This window comes from Fundulus heteroclitus, chromosome 11 (genome assembly GCF_011125445.2).
Source record: "Fundulus heteroclitus isolate FHET01 chromosome 11, MU-UCD_Fhet_4.1, whole genome shotgun sequence".
Classification (NCBI taxonomy): Eukaryota; Metazoa; Chordata; class Actinopteri; order Cyprinodontiformes; family Fundulidae; genus Fundulus; species Fundulus heteroclitus.
In genome coordinates this window covers 12,466,730-12,477,656 of record NC_046371.1, presented here as the reverse complement: position 1 = coordinate 12,477,656, position 10,927 = coordinate 12,466,730, and positions in this window count along the sequence as shown.

Genomic DNA, 10,927 nt, shown 5'->3' with positions numbered 1-10,927 from the left:
GACTTTTGTCTATTAATACACAATGCAAGATCTGTGATCAAACTACACTAAAAAAGCAATTCATATAGCTTAAACTAAATAAATTGAAGTAACCCATTTAGAAAATGTTATGTAATTACAATGTTAGGGGCCTACCCAGTAAGTAAAGATTACGATTGCTGGAAAAATTACAAATGAGCACTATTCCTTTTTTATTGATCCAATAATGGTAGCTACATTGTTCAAGTGAAAATGTGGCAGCATATAACATTTTCAGATACATCTATTATTTTTTCGGGTAACACAGTCACATTAAAACACTCAGTTTGTAGACCAGATAAGAAAATGGTGCAGAAGAAGCTAAATTGAAAGACTAAAAAGCATCTAAACATTTCGACAACAAAGAAAATACAAAAAATATGGTGATCTTGGGGTGGATTGGCTTACAGTTGTGTTTATCTCGTTCCCTCTTTCTTCCACCTCCCTACTTATTCTCCTGAGTACTGATGATCTCCTTCTGTTGCTGGGGTGCTTCTGCACTCACTTGCTACCAATCAGCTAATATGCATCCTCAGTGAAAAAAGACCAGTGGGAATATCTGCAGTTGCCAAATTGTCCCTCTACATCGACCTTGGGCTTCCAATGGAGCGTCCTCACACTGTTTAAGTTACTACTCAGGTCAATTCATATGACCATACTGCTGGCCTTCTGTACTTCACACTCTTACCTCAGTTCACCCGCCCTCCCCCCTTTCACTTCTATCCAAGTGAAGACCACTCTATGCATCAGTACCAGCTTGATTGTGGAATCCATTATCACTAATGCATCTGCTGGTAAACACTGAATCCCAGGATTCCATGGCCCTCCCCTATAATGTATTCAGTCCATTCCTCACAGGTTATGTTGGTTCTCCGCGTCATTTATCTTATTGCAAAAGAATCAATCTTCAAACTCCCCTTCTTTGCTAATGGAGGCTTTTCAGCAGTCTATTTTTGTGATGTCCACTCATTACAAAAATCCACCATCACACAACAAATATGGTGTTTAAATATGTATTTGCTCTTGGTGACATTATTATGAGACAGAAGAAATTATGGGCCCTCATATGTTATTTTTTTATATATTTTTAAATAAATCCTGTCCCCAACTAAGACGTTTGGGCATCCAACCCCAGCTAGAGGTGGAAAAGCTGTCACTATAAGTTTTCTTGTAAAGTGGAACCATGCCAACTGAAAACCTCAACCATCTGTGCTGGAGCACTAGTTTGGGACTTTTTCTTTTTTTTTAATTATCTCCTAGTTGGTTGCCATTATACTTCTAAAGCTTTATTTACTTCATTATCTTATTGGAGTTTAGTTAGAGATTTCAGCTTTGTGATCAGGACCAAAGTATGTAGTTTCTCAAAAGAAACAGTAAAAAAAAAAAAAAAGAAAAAAAAAAAAAGAAATTTAAACACATGATGTTACAATTCGCTTTGACACCTAATTTGGAACAGAGAATGGAGCAGAAGGCTAGAGGGTTGTGTAGCGATGTGGGTAGGAGGACATTCTTCAGTGGTCAAAAAACAACAACTTATTTTGTGTTAAGAAAAACAAATCACCATCATACTCTTTTTTTGCCAGTGAATGAAAAATAGCCCACTATCACAGCACATGGTTAGTCAACTGTATAGGTCTGAGTTTAAAAAAAATATACATAATTGTTTCCTTTTAACATAATATGAACTGTCTGTCTTAAAGAAAAAAAATACTTTCTTTATTACAGAAGAAAACAAAATATGTAAAATGTTTAAGGTTGAATAATGACCAATTACAGTCAAGAGTCAGATTAAATAATGAAACAAATTTTGTTTTTGTTTTAATAAAACCCTGGTGGTAAAAGCTAACAATAAATTTAAGAGCTATTTTAACCTTTTTGTTGCTAATCTAGCATGTATGTTCGTAAACAGAAAAAACAAAAAGAGCAATACATAATTACATAACATTTATTTAGATTGCACCTTTCAGTAGCAAGACGATTCAAGACTCACATTGACAAGCAATTGTCATGATTTGGGTTTTTACTTTTGAACTTTTCACTCTCACTCCATGCTCCACCCTTCCCAGATACCTTTCTTGCCACCATTCAGCACTTAATCAGCTCAACCTGCTGCTGCCACTAATCACCTCAAATCATTTCACCTGCTTCTCTCCCTACCTACACCTGCTACAGTCAAGCTCTTTGGGCCATAATGTCTCATCTGATCCTGCTGCACATGTGTGGTGTTTCCCAGTGCCTCGTTGCATAGCCTGATAGCCCTTTGGACCTATTATTGCCCTGCCCTCACTCACTTTTCTAGTGTGTACCACCTGGTAAAGGCTGCTCTTGGGATTTCAGTGTTCTGCTCTGCTTACACTGGGAACACGCAACCGTTCTTTTCAAGTCTGGTTCTGCCTGCAGACCCTGGTCAAGTCAGTCGCTGCTTGCATGTTCTCGTCAAGTCTGGTTCTGCCTACATCACCTGGTTAACCTGCATCTGTCAGTTCCTGCTATGGTCAACCATTCCTCTCTGTCTTCCCTGTCACCTCCTTCCATTTAATAATAAACATTCTAAAACATAGACCTCTGTGTTTAGTTCGTATATCGTGTACAAGCGTACAAAAACATTACAGCAATCAAAAAAGATGAATGATTTCAATGAGAAAAGGTAACACTGAAAAAATATGACATGTCAAAACAGCAAAAACAGTTTGGTTAAATGAACCAGTTGTGTTTCTGGCATGTTGAAAGTCAGGCTTCTGATTTGCAAAATACCATGTCCATGGTAAAACATGGGGTTGGGTCATTAATAATGGGGGACTATTTTCCTGCACTGAAAACTGGCTGTGTTGATCCTTGTACGTGTTCCTTGTTTCATGTATGGCTGGAAACAGCAGGTCATTTTAAATGAGAATGGGATGTAATCCTCATAATCATTTGTATTTTTGAAAAGAGAAAGCACAACTGCAAGTTAACCGACAGGTTGAGAAAAAGATCCTGTAATGTCCTGCAGTGGACCTATCAATTAACAGAATTAAATCTGACTGAAAACCTTTGCTGGGATTTAAAGAAGTCAGCTGTAGTCTTGAACCAGTCAAGCATTGCATTGATTGAGGCCTTTGCACATAAAGAACAGGTAAAGATCCGGATTAAAATGTCCAACTACCCTTTTTCCACTTAATGGAAATATTTGTTGGAAGTTATTGAAGATAAATAATTGTCCACCATGCCCTGAAGCTGGATCATGAAAAATGCTGATCATGCACTTTGTTTTAATTCCAACACAATTAGAATAGGCTACACGTGGGTTTTCTTTCTGTTCATGTCACAAAATGAATAAATGTAAGATGCATAAACCAGCCTGAAGCAATCTGGCATTTGCTGGGAAATACCAGGGCCTCATTAGCATGGCAAACAAATGTACAGCTAAATTATAACTCCATGTTGAAAGGATAAACTATTTAAAATAACACTAGAACAAGAGACAGAACAATAAACAAATGAAAAAGGAGTGAGAGCAGGGGGGTAGGATAGCTTTTATGTTCAAAATCTACTATTGCACTTTTTAAATTAACTTTCCTGTAGGACCCATCCTTAAATTTGGGGTTCAAGCGAAAAAAAATAAAACTAACACAGCAATTTCTGCATAATTTTTTGTCACAGTTGAAAACATTATCTACTGATTTTAAGAATCAGGCTGTGTGTGAGTAAGAACCAACATTCTCTCTGGATACAAGATTTCCAAATCCTCCCCTTTAATCTTCTGAAGGACTGTACGTGTCTGCGTCCTTCACTGTCTTTCTTCAAAAACATGCAAAATGTCATCTCCTCCCAAATGACGGGAGACATTTCATGGTTAAACCAGCCCTCAGTCTGTCTTGTTTGGCATGCACCTTTCTTCCAAGAGACCCAGACTTGCAGAAATAATGAGAGCGGACAGAGTGAAAATGCAATACACACTTAAAAAAAAGAGGGACAGCAACTCTTTTACTTGCCTTTATATGACTATCATTGAGACTTTTTCTACTTTGGATGAGTGATTACATCTCAGGTACACACAAACAGTGGCATATAGTTCAATGTGATGCTAAATGAGACACTTTAGTTAGGATTATTGTGTAACAGGAAGGCAGTCACCCACCAAATATTGCAACACTTCCCCCTGCTGGAGCTACTGCAGTGAGATGAGCAGATGAATAATGGAGACATGGAGGCTCTATTTGTTTCATTGTGACAGTTATTCACTCGTGCATTCTCTTAGCATGTGAATATCTATCAATCAATCTATCTATCTATCTATCTATCTATCTATCTATCTATCTATCTATCTATCTATCTATCTATCTATCTATCTATCTATCTATCTATCTATCTATCTATCTATCAAGTCAAAATAACAGATGACAAAATGTGAAACGTTTAGGGGCAAGAATTGAAGAAGGACAAATCATGCTTAAGGGTAGAGCAAATGCCAACCATAAACTACAGTCGTATCAGCAATATATGAGTTGCACAAATAACAAATTGTTGTTACGAATAGTAGCAAATAATATAATATAGTTTTTAAACAACTGCCGTTATTACAATGTGGGTTGTATGTACATATGCACAGAGAGCATAATGTGGAGCATGTACCCATAGACTTCCTGAAAATGGAAACACGTAATGTCTTTTAAAAGGCTGGGAGAGATAAAGAGAGCGGGTGCTCTACAACAAGCGATGTGCATTTGTGCTGCGGAAAAGGTGAAAAAATATGTTTCTGCGTAGTTTACCTCCATAATCATGGATGGACAACTTTAAAGGGTACAGTTACCCAGCTGACATAATTTGGGGAAATAATGAACCTGGTGACCTGGAATCACACCGCAAAAATGCCACAGTTTAGCCATAAACACTTTCCTTTGACCTTATTGAAATAATTGTTAGAAAAATAATTCCATTACTTTACATACTAAATATTTATAAATAATTGACCCTTAACTTCTATCCTCATACCTGTGCCATTTTCAGTTATTTATTAGCATGCAAAATTTGCATCACTTCTACCAAATTATTTATATACAGATTTATGACAAGATTCTTTATGTATATTTAACCATTTGCGCTTGTTGGTTTGGCCATTTTTTATTGTCCCATTTTACTAATTGTACTGATTTTTTTAATACTATATTTTTTTTTTCTGCACAGCATTTTAAGCTGTACTCAGTTATATGATGAATGTACATAAATTAACAGTTGCCTACCTACAGACTACAGTTGTTATGAATAGCACAATAAGTGAGGAAATGTATCATAAATACTTAGTACTATAAATACTTTTTGGCTTTTACAGTACTAAAAGCAAAAAAAAAAAAAAGCATGCATATTTACTATATTTATTGTGTGGTTCTTTTGAGGTCTGTCCTCAAATTTGAATCTCGGGTTTAGGCAAAGTGGTAAACCATTGAGAAAATTCAGCTTAAACTTGCTTTTCAAAAAATCTGGACTGTTTTGCTTCATGAACAGGTAACAGTTCAGGTGGACGTTTATATTGTTGTTTATCTACAGCCTTGCAAGAGGTATAGGTTTGAGACCTAGGCCTGGGCATATCAAGACACATGCTCAGAGGGACTACAGGCAGAATCTGACAGACTGCCAGCTAAGCAGCAAAGCAGGTGGCAGGTTGCATAGCAGTGTGAGCACTGGCATTGTAATAGAGACAAAACAACACTTTCATAGAAGACAAGAAAAACAAGCATTTGGTGGTATATATTTATTTTCCAGCTGTGAGTTCCTATGATGCTTTCTAAATGTAATAAGCTCAATATTCTCAACTGGAAAATAGTTCTTAAAAGGAAAAATCAAATATCCTTTTGCAGACTTGTTGACCCTGAACTGAATGATTTATTATGTCTAAAGGAAGAAGAAAAGCAGTTTCCACGATTTGTACAATAAAGCCAATAAAGTGTTGAGCACATACATCTACGTGTATAAATATTATTTTGTGTTGTGTGTCTATTTAAACATTTAATTTGAAATGAATGTCAGCTGGTAATGTCAGTGGTAAGTATAATTAGATGATAGTGCCTTTCAGTTGTATCCAAAAACACAAATACCCTAAATCTCACACTTTGATTTGGATATGGTAAAAGAAAAACAGTCAGGTCAATAAAAGGGCACTCAGTGGTTCTCTTAATAACTGCTGAAAATAGCTATCCTAAAGATTCTATCTTCAAAGACTGAACTATGTATCTTAATCTAAGGTTTGTATCAAAACCAATGACACTAATTTTTTAAACATGAGGGATAACTGGCTTTTTAATTATAGCAAACAAGGTTCAAGATAAATAAAATTAAATAGTTTAAATAACACAATATTTTATTTGATACATTATAAAGGATTATCGGAAATGGGGACTTTATAGAAAGCCTGTTTTAATTGTCTTTAAGGAAAGACAGCAACAGCAAAATGGCTCCTGGTTATAAATGTAGCACTGGCTGTCATTCAAAGAGATCAGCTTCAGTTGTAAGCTAAATCATGATAGTAAAGTGTGCCTGTCTTGACTGCAGTCTTTTTACATTCCACCTCTTAAGTCGGCAGCAGTTCTCATCAGCCATTAAAGTTCGCTGCAGGGAGTATCCTCTTAGAGTGTTTGCTGGCTTGTGGGCATCAATTAATATTAATTTTCAGAGTGCACGGCAGCTGCAGAGAAGCCTGGGGCGACCGATTGTTAGAACAACACTCGTGGAGTTTTAAAGAGCCCCGTTTCTCTCATTTCTTTTCAACTGTGAGTAAGCAAAATCCCAAATAAACTAATTAAAATCTATTAATTCTTCAAAATCTCTGTAAATTTTTTTCTTCAGAAATAAGTTTTATGCCTATTGTTTTCAAAATATGTTAAGGCTTAATATATTGAGAATTATACTTGATTAGAAACTGTATCATTTAAAAACCACATAACTCTTTAAAGTAAAGTAGTGAAAAGGATTACTTGATTCTGTTTTCATTTGGCAACACTGGACCATGTAATATTGTCTGTGTTAGACTGTTAACAGATTTAGGACTGGTTTAAGCAGCCCTATTGAAAAACGCTGGCATTTCACAGTGAAACTTAGCTTAACGTTTTAACAGTGCTGGTCAGAAGTTCATATGCAATAATCTTTAGCAGGTATGTAATTAATGACACATTTAAACTGTTCTAGTTTAAATGTGTTTAGTGTGGACTGATAAAAAATAGAACCATAAGAAATAGTTAAAAAAAGAAAAACATGATTCCGATGAAGATTTTTTTATGCTCAATTGGACATGGTATGTCCCTTGGAAAACTACAGTCATTTCAAACCACACCCATTTCGTGGGCATTAACAAGGTCAAGTCATTATTCAGGTTGAATCATTGCCAGACTTTTTATTATTATATAGTTTTTGAATATTTAGGGTTGAAATTATTGATTAATATTTGCCTGCTTTATCCTTTCCGGTTTTGATGTATGTTTGAGATCCTTGTTTGACTGGAACACCAAATTGAGTCAACATTTCACTCATTTTTATTTCAGTAGGGGCAAGACATAAAACAATGTTACTTTTTAAAATAAATTGTTGTTCCGTCTATAGGCCCTTTAACCAAAGGCTAATTTGCAGGCCAAGTCACTGAACCAAGCTGTTAGCTGTTAACATAATTGGTCAGTATGTGTAGGATGAACCCAGAAAACACCAAAGCTCAAGCACATCATGCTCTGGAAAACATGCATAGCAGTTGCACTGTCGGTTGCTTGTGTCTATTTTGGCCTTGTGAAGAGCAATGCCGAGTGATTTGTGATGAACTGGTGAATTAGCATATTTTAGTTTTTGTTCCATTGTTTCTACTCAGTATGATTAGTAGAAAAAAAAAGAAAACATGAAAGAAATCAAATGATGATCAAACTCCTGTCATTTCCCTTTCTAACATACATTTAGCTGTGATGCATTTATCCCACACACAATCATACCAAATTCTGAATGGGCTAAAGCAAGAGTCAATATTAAAAGTCTGGCTGGGTGAGCAAACTATAATATGTTTGTTAAACAGTTCAAATTTCTTGGCTTGATTTGGCCAGGCTGTAGGACAATCTCCAAATCAAGCATTGATTTTGTCTTTCATCACCTTAATTATTTTCTCTCACTAGGTTTCAGAGTGCAATTAAAACAAATTGAGCAAACTGACTGTTAAATCCTCTTTCCACAGACAATTATGTTTTGGAACTTTCATGAACTATTTTGTATTGCATTGACACATTGGCAATCCTGCTTGTTCGGGTACAAGCAGAAAGAGTTTCCAGACCGATAAGAATCCATGTGACTTTCCCAGCATTTACATTAGGTCACCGATGGATGTTTTAGCATTTCGTGGATCCCTTGGGTTAGGGTTACGTATGGATGTGAGCTATACTGCAGCAGTTTTTACATATCCAGGTCACAAATCTAAAAGTAATAAAACTTTAGCCAACTCCAGGTGGTGGTTGGTTAACACACTATCCTCTAAGACAGTGATTCCCAAAGTGTCAAAGTGTGGTGGAGATGAATAATGTAACGTAAATCAAAAACTGTAAATTTAATAAATAAATAAAATATTTATTTAGACGAAAATCTATTTATTTAGAAGTCTTCTTCTATACTTCATTTTAAGTAATACGAAAATACGAAGTTATCTTCTTTTACGCATTGTACTGTGTATGCCACCTTGCTAGTGGCCTCTACTTCAATCATTCTCACAAATAGGCTCAATTGCCTTAAATCAGGGAAACTGTTGCCCCCATTTGCTCCCTCTCCCTTGGTTCCTCTCCTCCTTCATCACTAACTTTGACCATAGATGTCTACAAACAGCACGGCGCATGGTGCTGTGACTTTGAACTGCTACAAGCACTGATGTGCATGTCATGGACACACTGCTGCTGCCACCGCTGCTGCTGTTGGGAAAATTGGTGGTAGATGCGATTTCTTGACTATGCCCATGCACAGACCTGTAATACTTTTCATTGTGATCCAGACATGCTGCTCCACCAAAGTGTTTTTTCTCTCTCTGTGTCTGTGTCTGTGTCTCTCTGTGTCTGTGTCTGTGTCTCTCTGTGTCTGTGTCTCTGTCTCTCTGTGTCTGTCTCTCTCTCTCTTTATCTCTCTCTTTATCTCTCTCTCTCCCTCTCCCCATCGGACACAAATCAAATTAAACTTCTTCATGTTCTGCAGCGTAAATTGTAAGTGAGACTCAGATATAGAAGCTGGTACATGAAATAAACAAAGTGAAAACACACATAGGTACATTATTAGAGTTTAGTCCATGAATCCACATGGATGGTCTCTACTTCAGAGACGTTTCAGGTTGTCTGAAGATCGACCAATCCGAGTGTCTCTTTCTTTCTCTCGCTCCAGATTGAGCCATCAATGCACCTGCGAATCCTCAGGATCCTGTTGTGGATTTTGTGTGTAACTTTATTGCAGTTTAATTCAAATTATGTTCTAATTTTATTTCCATAACCTTTGTTATGATGGTTGTGTTAGTGTAACTGCAACTACAATTTTCTTTCTTTGTTTATGTGTGTTCTGTTCATTTGAGCATGATTAAACATGCCTCCTTCAATATGGCTATAAAAAAGCTTTTTTTTTTTTTGGGGGGGGGGGTGCATCAACCCACATGGGACAAAAAAGTCTGGGATCCGCTGCTCTAAGAGGACAGAAATTAAGTTTACCATTTAAGGTTTATGCAACAGACTTAAAGTGCAAAAGCTGAGGCAAACGTCCAATTATTGCTTCTGAGTGTGGTTTATTGGTCAAACACAATGTTATCCCTTTGTTCTTTATTGATTTAAGCTTTTGCAACTCTAACAGTCCTGCCTCAAAAGGAAATTACATTTTTCGGTTGTACATGCCAAGGCACTCATTAAGGTTAGTTTTGTACAGTAATCCATGAGAAAAACGGAGTAAATCTCTTCCTTCAAAGTCATTGTGTTGTAATGTGGATGGATGAAATTGGGAGGTACAACCAATAAAGAAAAAATAAAAACTTATACTGGATGATTGAATTTAATACCTGTGCCATTTGAATGGCTATTTATCTTCCAAAATAGATTGTTTGAAAGGGGCATGTAAGGGTAGGAAGGTATGATTGAATGGTAATGTTTGGCAGAACAGAAGTGAGGTTCATGCCTTGTGAGCTAGATACCTCGTTACTGATTAACATGTCTTGTATAGGTTCAAACAAAAAGGCCATCAGCAGGCTTTGTAAAGGGAATAAAAATTGGGTAGATATGAAAACAGACAGAGAAAAATGTGGAGAGGGAGTCTAAAAGACACAAAGAAAGCTGCATGCAAAGAATGAACACGTGAGGTTCCATCACAATCCCTGGAGGGTAAAACAGAGCTCAGGTCGAACAAGGCATAAGACAAAGTAAATGTGTACCAAGGTGGTGCTTGCACTGACCAAGTGTGAGTTTGCACTCTTATTTAAAGGTGTAAAAAGCAGAGGTATATAGCCTAAGGCATGACACACAAGATCATGTACCTTTACACACATAAAGGAAAGCCATATATATAGAGAGAGCTATTGTTTACTAGCTTTACAAATATTAATTGGCACATTTATTTGTGCACAGTAAGCTTGATGGGTGTGACAGATGTGTTGCAGCTACATCAGGCCAATGCTATACATGACTGCTGAAATTTCTACAAGGCAGCTGACAGAAAATGTGTTGTTATTAAACCCCTTTGTAAAAAAAAAAAAAAAAGTCATCTGTCATACAACAGCGAGTGGAGGACCTGAAGAAAGAAAGAAGGCAGACAGGTGAAAATAAACAGTCTGTACTGGAAAACAGGAAAATCAAGAACAAACAAAAAAAAGACTAACAAACAAACAAAAACTGAGCACTATCACGGAAATATCTAGCAAAAAAGAAATCTTAAGTGGAAAACAGGAGCAATG